Genomic DNA, 10,958 nt, shown 5'->3' with positions numbered 1-10,958 from the left:
ACGGAGCGCTTGGTCCTCTCCACTCTCTGGAAGTCAACCTGTGGCAAAGGAGTGAAAAGCACTTTTCTGCAACTGTCCTCGGAGAAGAGAGGAAGTCAGGTGAGGATCTGGGCTGCTGGACAGTGTTTCATCGCCAGGAGTAGCTTTGGATCCCCTCCCTGAGCACCCGGAGAGCCCCTCTGGCAGGGTGACTGACAGCCCCGTCTCACGGAGCTGGATGCTGTCTTCGCTCCTGAATGAGAGAAAGGCAGAGAGCGTGTGTTTAACAAACAGCAATGGAAAGGGGGAGGGAGCCTGCTGCTGCTGTTTATACAGTGTTCAGCCACTGAGGGGCTTCTTGCATCGAGCAGAGAGAAGCTTTTCCACCACATCCAGTTTCCTCTCCAGGGAGAAGTGCTGGGAGCTGGAGCTCTGCAGGCTCCCCGTCCATACCACAGACCTGGGCATGTGTTATCTGCCCTCACTCCACAGCTGTCCCATCTCCTCAAGCTTTGAACTCATTGGGACTGGCACAGTCATGTCCAGTGGGGGATCTCCTCTGCAGCAAGAGGTCTGCAGGTCCTGCAGCTCAGCAGAGCTTTCGCAGGCCTCCCTCCACCCTCCTCTGTCTCCATATTTTCACAGTGCTCAGAGCAATCTGCAGCTTTGGGACAGGACTTCAGGGACTCCTGAGATAACAACAGAAGTAATGCTGAAAAGTTTTAGCCACTTGGCAGTGCCTTGGTCTGCTCCAGAGACTTTCAATTTTAGGATACTCAGCGCTGTCTACACACCTGAAGCAAGAAAGAGAGAGAGACAGAAAAGCAGCATCCTCACGTCCAAATCTGCAAAATCCAAGCTTGCTAGAGCCCAGGAAAGCCCTCTAAAGGCAACACAGGGAAGCAGATAAGTGCAGATAAGCCCCATGTTCAAAGATTTTGCCCTCAAGGAGAAGTCGTGTATTCTTAGCACAGGATTTCCAACTCAGGCAATGGGTGAATTTGCAGCTCGCCTGGGCTAGGAGAAGCTCCCACAGGCTGAGGGGAAGGACACCTCTCCTTGGCTTTGAGTACCTACAGCTGGAATTTTATCAGAGAAATCTTGCTCTTTACCCCCACAGTGAACTTTGGTCTCCTTTTCTTTGTGAGAAGGGAAGCAGGGAGGCTTTTCAAGCACCCCTTTGCACCAAAAATTCACAATACACCAGGAAAAAGAAATCACTCTAATAGCTCAGCAGAAAGAGAAGAATGAGAACATTCCTGAAATCACATGGAAAGTGACACTTGAACCCAAGACTTGGACAAGAGTCCACATAAGTCCCATCCTTCCCCCTCCTCTCTCTATCTCCCCTTCAGAAAGGAAAGGACTAGGCATGAAATCCACCAGCTGTGCTAACTGGATTTTTGTGGGAGTTTCATGTCTTCTCCCCCTTCATTTTCCCTAAGGCTGTTGATTTAGCTGCTCAGGAAAGCTGGAAGTGGAGGGAAGCAAGACAAGACAAAACTGCTTGGAAAGAGCCATTGCTGTCTGCCACTGGTTGCAGAGAGAGGTGAAGAGCAGCCGTGAGTGGAGCACGCTGCTCCCCCTGTTCCCTGTGGATGGATACTCCTCCTCTCCAGGCTCCTCAGCAGTGGATGGTTGATTTCAGCTCAAGATTATTTTTTCCTCCTTTCCCTTCTGTGTGAGATTTTTCTTGCTTGCTCCCCAGATTCCTTTGCTACCACTCCCCACTCTTCTCTTCCCAGGGTTGAAATAAGATGCCTGGGGAGAAGGCAGTGATTGACAGGAGAGAAATTTGTGCAGTCTGAAGCTGTGAACCTTCATCAGAACCATGGGGTGAATTCCAGTCATTTTTGGCACATGGTCTTTGCTGGATGATAGCAAATGCAAACTCTTAAATCATGGATTAGTCAGTGCAAGTCCCCAGGATGTCCTTTCCCACATCTAAGGGGTCCAGTGGAACACCAAAACCTGCTGTGCTCCAAAACATCACCTCAGCTCTTTGACAAGACAGAGCAGTGCAAAAAGGTGCAGTTGAGCTCTCAGCACACCTGGACTGTCATCCCAAATGGCATCCACCAGTCTGGAGTTTGGTCCCCAGTCCCTGGGTGCTCCCCAGCCCTGTCCCTGGGAGTCAGGCTCTTCTCACAGTGCCACAGACATGGGCTGCCTGCCAGTCTGCCTAATCTCACCCAGCTACAACAGAATTACAGCCAGCAGCGGGTGCAGCATAGCCTTGGCTTCTCCACAGGGAAGGGACACCTGGGGGCTGCAGTGCCAGGCCCCTCTCACTCCTGGTGGGTTCAGAGGAGCAGTCATGGTACAAACTGCAGCAGCCTGAACACCAAGGTACAAAACAACCTCCCCACACAGCTTACAGATCCCAAAGCAGCTGAGGGTCTTCCAAGCCCCAACCAGCAACACTCTGAAGGAGGAGGATGGGGGAATACAAAGATGGTGCCTTGCATTGTCCTGGGGTGTGGAAGGCTGTGCAGCCCTGAGCAGAGATGCCAGGACCCACTGCAGGCACTGTTGTAACCTCAAGTCTGGAGTATTTTCACACACAGGCTGCATTCCCACAAACACCTGCACGGGGGTCCCAGGAGCCTCGCGTCCTTCCAGACATGATGGGATCATTCAAAGGATCTTTGCAGCTCAAAAGCCTTTCCCAGTGGTTGGGCTTTTATTAGGCAAAAGCGAGTCTGCTCACCCGTGCTTCTGAGAAATACAACAATGGATTTTGTACTCCAGGGAGCAAAAATGATGTCAAAAGGCTGAGAAATGGGGCAGAGAAGAAGGCTGTCTTTTGGCCTGTAATCTGCTCTGCCTCCATGAGCAGGCAGGTTCTCAGTCTGACCACCTTGCAGCTGTAAGCCATCTGCTGTAGCTTAACTTCTGTCAGAAAAGGAAGGTGGATTATCTGTTCACTCCCTGGGAGGAATCTCTAAGAAAACTGTTACCAAGGCTTCCAGATGCTCTGGTTCATCCTGCTTCATCTGGAGCAGCAACAGTGACATACTTTAAAAAGCAGCTTTTCATTTTTTAAACATCTGTTTAATTCCACCTGCATGTAACCAAAATATTTCCACTGCTTCTTCCTGAGGTGTCGTGCCTGTGTTTTCCTGAGCAGCCTCCAAAGTATCAGCAAATTTTGATAACACAAAAGCCCCTTTTCCATTTGAACCCCAGAGTTCACGGATGCAGTGGATTTGGGAGTCTGATGCATTTGGGAACTAAATTAGCCACAAAGAGACACAGGGGTGGGAGGGCGGATGGCAAGCTGTCTGTACCTTCTCTGAATTTAAAAACAGATTCTCATTTCGTAACAGCTTTTTGTTCCTGTGTGAACATTCCTGGAATTTGTGAAGGAGCAGGGACACCATCAAGGACAAGGTTTGGCTAAAATACCTGAGCAATCTGACACTGATAGTGAGTGCCAGTGAGAGGCACTGGAGAAGCAGGAGGGGAGATGAACTGTGGGCTGGCCTGGGACTGGCCTGGGTCTGCCACAGCTATGCTCACCTTCAGGGCAGGCAGAAGTCAGGGATGCTGAGTGTGTCTGCAGGATGAGGGTCAGTGAGTCAGGAAGGAGATAATCATATGGAAAAAGATTAATGGGATTTGTCCTGCTGAACACATCACCACACTTCAGCTCCTGCCCCACCAGGAGAAAACCCACAGGGCTGCTTTGATTAAGACAATTAATGCCTAGGAGGGTTTACCCCTTTCATCCCCTTCCCACCCCTGGATCTCACTCTGACACACAAAATCCCCTTGATCATCCTCACATCAGGACAGAAGGACTCTAGGCAGTTTCTCCAGGCAGACATCAGCACTGCTGAGCCCAGAACTGGCCCCTGCATTTAGCTGCCATTTCTGCAAGTCACTGCACTCAAAGCTTTGTTAATTTATTAGAGGATTGCTTGTTGTTTGTGTACTGAGCCAGGTAGAAAACAGCTTCTGCATAAGAGGATAATTGCAGTCAGATAAGCTCTTCAGAGCCGGGACTGCAAAAATACAATACAATGTAGACCAGCAGTTGTATGGGTAAAACAGAAACATGGATGAGTTTTTGGGTTGGAATGTGTTTCTCCCATCTCTCACAGACTCCCTGTCTGCCTTTGGGCAAATCATTTGATGTATCTCAGTTCTCTGTACATAAAAATGGTTATAAAAATGCTTCACTCTGGCAAACTCAGCCCTGGAGGAGAGGACCTGGTGCTTGGATGTGCAGCAGTGGCAGCTGCTTTCCCACTTTGCCCTATGGGATTTCTTTCTAAGTTGCCCATCTCATTTAGGCAGCGTGTTCTGTCATCAGGGTCTTGCTCTCCCAGACTGGATACTTCTGCTGCACAGTTCCACAAAGAAATTTTTGCCCAGGCTGTTGCTCCTGAGATGACAAACAGCACTATAAATGCTGAATTGCGTGATGAGAATAGGCAGAGCTGGCTGGGCTGATGGCAGCCTCAGCATAAACTCTTCCAAAGTGTCAAGACTGAAAGTGATGCAAGTGGCTGGAAAATTCAGAGCATGGCTTGTCTTCTATGGGCTTGGTGTTGCCAAAAGGCACCAGGTATCCAGGTCTCAGCAGCATCATAGCAGCAGCAGGATCACGTTTGCTTCTTCACTGCCTTGTTCCATCTTTTCTGGTCCTGTGGGGACCCACATCAGCTGTGAGCAGGGAGCAGGTTACCCATGCCCTGCTCAGCTCAGCAGTGCTGGGCTGGCAGCAGTGTGTGAGCACAGGAGGGTCAGATCCACTCCTGATACAAACCCAGGGATTTGGCTGAAAATCCATTTGGCTCTGTGCTCCCCAGAAACATGACTCACAAGCCAGTGTCTGACACTGAGAGATAGGTATGACACTGAGTGCCCCGTGGGGAAGAGCTGTGTCCCCAGGGTATGAGCAGAGCATGCACAAGCTGAGTGGAGACCGTGCTGAAATGCACAAAGCCTTATAAAGGCAGTGCTCTGGGTTTGTCTTTCTCCCAGCTCTTCAGGCGATGAAAAGGACGACTCACAGCCCTAATTAACTGGAACATGCTAATACCATTGAGCTTCCCTGGCCAGCAAATTTGGCACAAGGCATATGGGACACTTTCCAAACAACTGCTCAGGGGAGCGCGTGCCTGCAATTTATTATTTGAGGAGCAGTTTCCTCTCTGCCTTCGCTGAAGAGCTCACACCAGACACAAGGGAGGTGAGTCTGGAGCCTGCAAATCTACTTTAAAAGTCATTTCGTGCTGAAGAGAGAAGAGACTTATTTCTCCCCAGGCATTTAAGATATTTAAGGTATCAGGGGAAATATGGCTTTGCACAGCATTACCTCTGGGAGCACTCAGTGCCTTCGAATGGTGCAGCTCATAGTGCTCAGCTTCCCGTGGGGAAAACCACACTCCTTCAGGGTGACATTCACTCTGGGCAGAAGAGGGAGGACCAGAGAGTGTGCATTGTTATTTTGCAGAGTAAAGCAGAGGAGCACAGCCAGCCCATGTAGCTGGAGAAAGGGGAAAGGTAGCAGGGGCCCTGGTGCTGTGTCTCCAGGATGGGTTATTCCCTCTTTTGACAACTGTCTGGGCAAAGCAGTACCTCAGCTCCAGAAGGAGCCTCCTTATCTCCTATTACAGTTAAATCAGTTTGTGAGCCTTGGATGGGAAGCAAAAGGCAGGATGTTGAAAAGGATCAATTCATCCCTGTGGTAAGATCATCACTCTCAGTATTTACTGTACTGCCAAAACCAGAGGCAGGAGCTGCAGCCTCCTGAAGGACACCTCCTGCCCCTGGCCTCACCTTCAGCCTGGCTCCCACAGCAGCCCTGGCCCCAGGACAGTTCAGGGCAGCTCTGACACAGGGTTTGAGTGGCAGTGAGCTGCCCAACCAAGCACTGCCACAACCTCACCTCACCTGACTAGGAACAGCTCAGGTTTGTGCAATATTTCCAGGACTACGCTGGCTTGACCTGCCCCTCATCCTTGGCATCACCTGTGGCCATCGGCTGTGTGGCCAGGCAGGGCACTCTGTGCTTACCAAGGGCACATCTCTCCCTGCTCCCTCCCCATTGCATCCTTTGCAAACATTCGTTGTTATGGTGACAGATCCAGAAGGAAAATCTTTTTGAGGATCTTTCAGGTTTTTTAACAAAGGTACAGCCACTTTAATTATTTTCTTTAAGGGAGATGGTTATTTTGCTCAACGGCAACTGATTTTCTTTCATTTTGTTTCTGGTGACCACTTTGGTGATTCTCAGGCTCCAGCTTTCCGTGTGTGGCTGTAAGAAAGTGGAAGGGGGAGAAGTAAAGAGCTGCTTTTAAATCCTCCTGGGAGCGCAGGAGGTGCCTCCAGGCTGAGGTTGCTGAGCTGCAGGCAGTGTGGAGTCTGAGTTTCTCCAAGATGAATGAGATTTTGGAGCACATCTGCATCTTTCTCAGATAGCAAAGTGTGAAATGAATAGCAAGGGAGGACATTTATACCAAATAACCTGTGCTGTGTGTGAAATGCTGTACTGAGAAATACTGTTCTTGTGGAATCTTCTGCAGAATTGGCTTTTGAAAGCTATGTGATGGTAAATGAATTCTCTCCATTTCCACTGAATAGACTGAAGACTTTCACATGTGACATCAGGGAGAGAACTCGGCTCTGCAGATGTCTTTAATGCAAGTAATGAATGCAGCAAACAGCCTAAGCCCAGCCAGGAGAAAGCAATCTGGGTATGTGATGTGACCACAGGCATGGATTTCATGGCTACTGTGTTCTGACCCTGGAATGTGGATGCTAATGGACAAGACTCCAGCATCCTGAGCAGCCAAGACTGCCCAGCCTGTTTTTGTAAGATGAAGTCATGAAGACCTTTCCCACACCCCTCCTATAGAGAGCTGAGGTCAGAAACAAAAAAAAAAACAAACATTAAAAATCAAAACCTACAAATGCTTCAAGCTCTGAAGGGGTAGCTTAGCACATCTATGAACACTCAGCACCCTGAACCAGAGATCCAAGTGAAAGAGAAGAGCATTCCAGGCATCCTGCACGCAGTGACCAGCAGGTTGGCTGGGGGCTGACACACAACCCATGTGGAAGGCTGAGAGGACAAAGCTGTTCTGGCCAAGCCCATGCTGTGTGTGGAGTATCAGAGAGGTTTCACACACAGCTCAGAGTAAACAGGCAAACAAGTGGCAGCCAGAAATGTTAATATTTGCAAAAATCTCCTGGTTTTGGCGCCTGGGTGTGGGGAGCTGAAGGATGCTGGTGGAATGCAAACATGATGGATTCCTGGCTGCCCAGAGGGGTGGCATGGGGAATCTCACAGGGGAGGACAGACTGCCTGACAGGCCTGCTCCCTCCCTGGAGAGGGAGACTGGGCTGAAAAGTTCGGTAGCACATGAAACTGATACCCTGGGATTGAGTTATTTGACCATTCCTGGGGAAAAACAAACAAACAAATCAAAACAAACCATGATTAGGCCATATTCATCCTCCTTTGCCTGTGTCAGACCTTATTTCCCTCCCTCCATGTAGTAGGAGATGGATTTGTCCATGCTGATCCCCAACCCTTCTCCTGGATACATGAGGGGGAAAAATGACACAAGCCTTCAGACTCCTGCCCTCACTTCACCTGGGTCCTTTTGTGGTGTGTTTAGGATGGTTTGAACCTGCTCAACACCATCTCTACAGGGCTTTTACCTGGACCATGGCTGCCAGTTCACAGTCAGACAACTTCAGAGGCTCCAAAGCCTTGAAGGCTCTGGCTTTAGCGAAACAGCAATATCATTTGAGACTGGGAAGAAAATATTGGCAAATAATGGCCACCTCTGGTCACCTTCCTCCTGCAGCTATTTATCCAAAGATACCGTATCTCAGAGCATTGCTTCATTTCCTGCTTGCCTTTCTAACCGAGGCCTCTAAATCACATCCCTGCAGCTGAGGTCACGGAGGGAACTGTAATATCCATTAGCAGTGATGGTGCTATTACTTTGATTTACCTCCTCCCTTTTTCTTTCGCTCTTTTCTTTCTGTTTACAGCAATCCCTTTCCACTTCTTTCCCCTCCTGGTCTCAGTGCAGGAAAGAGCTGGCAGGAGCCCACAGAAGCAAAGCTTCCCAGGATGCAGCCTGCTTCTGGGGACATGGGGAGTCTGGGGATTTCTCCTGGACCAGCAGCACCCCACTCCTTCCTGACCAGTGATGCCAAGGGCAGTGGGAAGGGCTGGCTTCAAGCTACCCCATGCTCACCCCAATAGAGTTCTTCGCCTGGGGCTTGTCCAGGTCAGCACATGGAAAAGATCAACCCCAATTTACCCCTCTGTCCCTCTCCTGCCCCACAGCTGGGCACTGCTCAGGGAGAGCCACAGGATCCTCCAGGAGAGTGGGATCCAAAGGAATCAAAGTCCTCAGAGTGTATTTGCACTCAAACCAATGTGAAACAGGGAAATCAAAATGCAAAGCTTATTGTCCCCTATGGAATTTCCCTGCCTACATCTGGAGAGCTGACACAAGGGACTGACACTGGGATCAGGGGTTGCTTCCCCTTCCCCTCATGTTTCACTGACACCCAGGGAAGCTCCCCAGCAGCTGGACCCGCTGCACTTCCCACTTCATCCCCCTCCTCCAGCAAGGCCAAACAGTTCCTCTGACACCATCTCCAAGAATACATATTTACTGCATGGAACAGAGGACGGTGAAGAGTTTTGGACTCCATCCATGTGGTTTGAGCCAAACCCTTCTCAATCCATCTTATCCTTCACCTCCCCAGTGCATAATCAAATTCTCCAAACACAGCGTTCTCAGGTCCCAGCCCAGAGCTTGGAGCCTCCCGAGAGGGATATGCTAAAAAAAGAAAGAAAAACATTACATTGCCAACTGAAGTGAGTGCTGAAAGGAAGGAGATGCCAGGAGCACTTAAACAGGAATCCGCGACCGGGGGACGCTCGGGTGTGTGTTTTCAATCCCCAGAAGGGAGACGTGTTCATTGGGAAATGACTGCCACTCACTGCCAGTTTTAGACCTTGTAGCTGATGTCCCAGAACGTGAAATGGCCATGACAAGGACATTCCCATCTGCATTAGAACTTTCTTCTTGGATTGATGGATTAGTGCAGCGCATGGTAAAATGGTGCCACTCCTCCTTTGGCTCCGAAATCTGCATTTGCAGCTCAAACCTGCAAAGATGGAAATAAGCAATTTTGCATGAGTGACAGGTTCTGTTGGCAGCAAGGGGAGTTATACGGGAAAGCCTTTACATCAGGGGTCCAGGACTGCGCTGGGTGCTGAAGGATGTCCTGCAGCAGCTGAACCCAAGCTGGCAGCTCCACGCCCTGGTGCAGAGCATCTCTTCCAAGAGAGCAGCCTCCCATAGCCCCAGTCCTGGGCAGGGTATGTGCTGGCACTGCCCAGCCTGGTGCCATGCCAGGGGAATGCTCCTGCTGTTCACACTGCACAGAGAGACCAGGACTAGCCTGCAGCTGGGGCTGAAAGGGGAGCTAATGGAGAAGTTCAATATCAGCTGAGCTATCCCAAATTCTGCTGTTTCAGGGTGAAGCTTCAGTTATCCAGCTACAGCCTCTCCAAACAATGGGCCTACAGGTGTCCCTGGGACGCTGTCACCTCCTGGGCTCCATAACAGGGAGAGATGAGCTCTGACCACAGCACAGATCCTGATCCACAGGGACACCTCCCAGCACGGTTGGCTTGGGCTGCTGGGGGAGCATAGCCTTCCACAGCACAGTCCAGATCTCTGCTAAAAAGCAATTATTGATGCTTTTACCTCTCTGCAGAGCCTCACAAATAAAGGATCATGGTGCTGCAACAGGTGAGGGAGCAGCATCCTGGTTCACCCCAGGCTGTGTGTCCTGTGCTGGAGTCTTGTCTGTGTGTCTGTGCATAGTTTATAAGGTCTCCTGGAGGAACGGTGGCAAAGCCAGGATGCTGGAAGAACAGTGGCAAAAGCCAGGAGGACACAGATGACAAAGCCATTTCCCTCTCAAAAGGATGCACCTAAGCAGATGATTCAGGTCCCATCCAAAATCCACGAGTTCAAAGCCAGCTGTTTCTCAGGATTGCTGGCACGTGGCAGGAGGGTGGGAGGCAACATCAGCTGCAGTCCCACGGCAATGGGCTGGCATTGGCATTGCTCCCGTTCGGCCCTGGCATGTTCACAGGGTGAGAGCCAGCCTAGTGCAAGCACAGAGATCTAAATGTGGGGACTGAGGTTTTGCTGCATGAAGTCACAGCTGAGAGGAGATGTTCAGGCATCCCTGGATCCCAGTGTCATTATCCTAGCGACGTTTCCAGGGGCACTCTTCTGTGTTGTGCAGTAGAAAGGATAAGAGGGCAGCAATGGGAGCAGGTTCACTCTGCTGGAAATAATCCCTGCTCAATGTGTTCTTGTCCCCCAGTGCCCAGTGAGCAGTGGGGACTGAGCATCCCTGTCCCAGAGCCACCATGGGTACTGGAGCAGGAGGGTGCAGCCAACACCTACCTTGCTCAGAGAGCTGGAGCAGTTCTGAGCCCCCACAATAACTGTGTGGGAGCTGCCAGCCCATTTGGCCACGGCCTGACCTTGTTGGTGTCCATGGATGTCACTTGTTTGGCCAACCAGAGGCCAAGGGGTGTACCTCGCTTGCCCATGGCCAACATCCCCCAGGACTGATTGCTCCTCTTGCATGCAGTGATGTTCCAAGTCCAAACATCAGCATGTGGCTGTGGCTGAGCGTGACAGCCCGAGGGGCTGCTGGGGACAAGGCGGAGGCCAATGCTGCAGGCAGGGCTGCCTGTGGCCACATGCCAGTGACCAAGCACGCACAGCGTGAGAGAAAGCCTGGGAAAATCCCTCAGACAAGCAAATGAAGATGGGCAGAAATACTTCCTGCACTAATTGCGCTGCTGTAATGAGCAAACAGAGCACCAGGAGGAGGAGGGCAGTAGCTGGACAGTGCCTGGCACATCAGCCTTTTGGGGGTATGCTCTGGTTCTAATGGTGGTTAGGAAG

This window comes from Vidua chalybeata, chromosome 15, assembly GCF_026979565.1.
Source record: "Vidua chalybeata isolate OUT-0048 chromosome 15, bVidCha1 merged haplotype, whole genome shotgun sequence".
Classification (NCBI taxonomy): Eukaryota; Metazoa; Chordata; class Aves; order Passeriformes; family Viduidae; genus Vidua; species Vidua chalybeata.
This window is presented reverse-complemented; position numbering follows the sequence as displayed.